We start from the raw sequence: 3,269 nt of genomic DNA, 5'->3' as shown, positions 1-3,269 counted from the left end.
ATCTCACATTTCTGCATAATTTTAAAAGCAACCTTAGCCACCGAGCCCTTCTCAAAGGCCCTAACGGCCGACATTGAATCGCTATATACAAAAGGCCTGCGCCTGCCAACCAGGACGAGCGCAATAGCCGCTTGCTCCGCGACCTCTGGCCTATCAGTCCGAACGGTAGCAGCGTTAACGACACTACCCTCATTGTCCACGACAACTATGGTAAACACCTTTCTCTCCTCGTTAAAAGAAGCATCGACGAAGCCAACCTTCTGATTCTCATCACGAATGAGTCTCAGCAGGCAAGCTACCCTGGCCTTTCTTCTACCAACATTTCGCTCCGGATGCATGTTCCTGGGGACAGGCTTGACGTGATACCGATTACGGACCTTCAAGGGAATACCGACATGAAGCTGCGAAATCTTCTCCTGAGGAACACCTAACTCTCTCAGAATCTGCCGACCCGTGCTAGTCGTAGAGAGACGCACCATCTGCGTCCTCTCCTGAGCCTCAGCTATCTCATCCAAGGTATTAGTAATTCCCAGCTGGAGAAGTCGGTAGGTGCTGGTGCACATTGGCACTCCCAACACTTTCTTCGGGATCTTCCTAATCTGCGTGTCAAGCTTCTCCTTCTCCGATGGTTTCCACTTGTGCATGAACCGAAGTGGTTTCATGCTCAATTCCTACAATCCACAACCTTCGCATTTCGCGTGCAATGCTCTACCAATTGAATCTGAAGGTTGTGGGTTCGGTTCCCACCTGCGGCAAGTTGTTTTTTTAACCACTTTAATTTCCATTATACCTTGCTGGTCAAGCAGCGCACTGACGCGGACACAGTGAAGACATACAAGAAAAGACGACACTCGCTGCTGGAAAGTTGGGCTAGTTGGTGAGTAATCGTCATACCTTGCTGGTGAAGCAGCGCACTGACATGGACACAGTGAAGACACACAAGAAAAGACGACACTCGCTGCTGGAAAGTTGGGCTAGTTTGTGAGTAATCATCATACCTTGCTGGTGAAGCAGCGCACTGACATGGACACAGTGAAGACACACAAGAAAAGACGACACTCGCTGCTGGAAAGTTGGGCTAGTTGGTGAGTAATCATCATACCTTGCTGGTGAAGCAGCGCACTGACATGGACACAGTGAAGACACACAAGAAAAGACGACACTCGCTGCTGGAAAGTTGGGCTAGTTGGTGAGTAATCATCATACCTTGCTGGTGAAGCAGCGCACTGACATGGACACAGTGAAGACACACAAGAAAAGACGACACTCGCTGCTGGAAAGTTGGGCTAGTTGGTGAGTAATCATCATACCTTGCTGGTGAAGCAGCGCACTGACATGGACACAGTGAAGACACACAAGATAAGACGACACTCGCTGCTGGAAAGTTGGGCTAGTTGGTGAGTAATCATCATACCTTGCTGGTGAAGCAGCGCACTGACATGGACACAGTGAAGACACACAAGAAAAGACGACACTCGCTGCTGGAAAGTTGGGCTAGTTCGTGAGTAATCATCATACCTTGCTGGTGAAGCAGCGCACTGACATGGACACAGTGAAAACACACAAGAAAAGACGACACTCGCTGCTGGAAAGTTGGGCTAGTTGGTGAGTAATCATCATACCTTGCTGGTGAAGCAGCGCATTGACACGGACACAGTGAAGACACAGAAGAAAAGACGAAAAGTGTGTCTTCACTGTGTCCGTGTTAGTGCGCTGCTTCACCAGCAAGGTATGTTGATTACTCACCAACTAGCCCAATTTTCCACTTTACTAATTTCCATTAATTTATCGTTTCGTTATTTCATTTATTAAGCACAAGTAATTTCCCCTATGTTGTACGTGGTGTCAGTGTCTGCTGGATTCTTATGGTTTGACTAATAAAAATCGGGCCCTTAAGTTAACTCCCTTCCTTCTCTATTATATGTATATATATATATACTTCCAAAGTATATATTGAGACGTGCACTTCTTCATCTTTATCGGGCGAGAACGTTTCACCGCCTAACAAATGTGATCGCACTGCGCAGGACGCACCTACATGTATCGGAAGTTTCAGGAATGTTATCGATGGTTCTATCCACTGTCTGTCGCGGAACCTAGTGTAATCTGATTCCATGTATGTGCGGCGAGAACAGTGTAGAACTGTGGAAGACACGCGGGTCCCAGCGATTACTCTGAAACTTTCGACGACTGGTGTATAAAAGCCGACGCGCTTGACTCGGAGATCAGGTTTCGACGACCGCCGATCGTGTTCGCCGCTATTGCTGTCTTTTGAGTGTAACTTGCTTTTGAGGGCACAAGTTCGCCCTATAAAACACTGGTTTCGCCATTCACCATTTTGCTTTCTTCACCGTCACTACCACGTGACAATAGGACCATTTTGGCGCCCGTTGACCATTTTGGCGCCCGCCCACGTGGCAATATACTAAAATTGGAACGATACATAGAAATAAAGTTCACGAGGGTTGCAATGTGGGCTTGTTGGTAATGCATCTTCAAGGGGAGTATGGTAGCGCGATTCAAAGACGGGACAAGAGAAGACACAAAGGGACACACACAGCGCTATGTGTGTCCCTTTGTGTCTTCTCTTGTCCCGTCTTTGAATCGCGCTACCATACGCCCCTTGAAGATACAGAGAAGATTAGCATGGCCCCTGCGCAACAGTAACACGCAAAATCGTGAAGCGTTTCACAAGTTTTCGCAGTTTTCACCCACTCGAAGGACGACCAAGACTTCTTGGGGGAGTGCGAATCGTTTACTGCGAACAGACCCGGCTTACAGCAAGGGCACCATCTTCGTGAACTTGACGTACGTCGACGGCTCGCTTTCTCTGCAGCCTGCACACTGCGTCTCCTTGGACGATTTGGTGCAGGACTGCTGCGTTCTTCAGTTGAGCCGCCTCCCCAACCTCGTCCTGGTCGTCACCGACGACGCTCCTGGGATGCTCGAACAGGCCGCCGCTGAACAGTCGTGGACTGGTCTGAGAGCCTTTCTCTCTCTCTTTACATATATGTATGTATGTATATATATATATATATATATATATATATATATATATATATATATATATATATATATATATATATGTGTGTGTGTGTGTGTGTGTGTGTGTGTGTGTGTGTGTGTGTGTGTGTGTGCGTAAAGAGAGAGTTGGCCTGAAGAAGGCATGAGATTTGATTAAGGAGGCCTGGCTCATCTCTTCCAAAAAAATCCGGTGCCTCACCTGCTTTGCAGTTTTTCAAGTCCAAGCAGCAGAGCTAGACATGCTG

At 47.7% G+C, this 3,269-nt stretch overlaps 1 pseudogene; it reads left to right on the top strand.

Moving 5' to 3' along the window:
• The first annotated feature begins 2,623 nt into the window (after nt 1-2,623).
• Nucleotides 2,624-2,698, top strand: LOC126519761 (U6 spliceosomal RNA; annotated as a pseudogene).
• The last annotated feature ends 571 nt before the right edge of the window (nt 2,699-3,269 follow it).

This window comes from Dermacentor andersoni, chromosome 10 (genome assembly GCF_023375885.2).
Source record: "Dermacentor andersoni chromosome 10, qqDerAnde1_hic_scaffold, whole genome shotgun sequence".
NCBI lineage: Eukaryota > Metazoa > Arthropoda > Arachnida > Ixodida > Ixodidae > Dermacentor > Dermacentor andersoni.
Note: the sequence above shows the minus strand (reverse complement) of the source record. Positions and strands in the feature narration are given on the sequence as shown.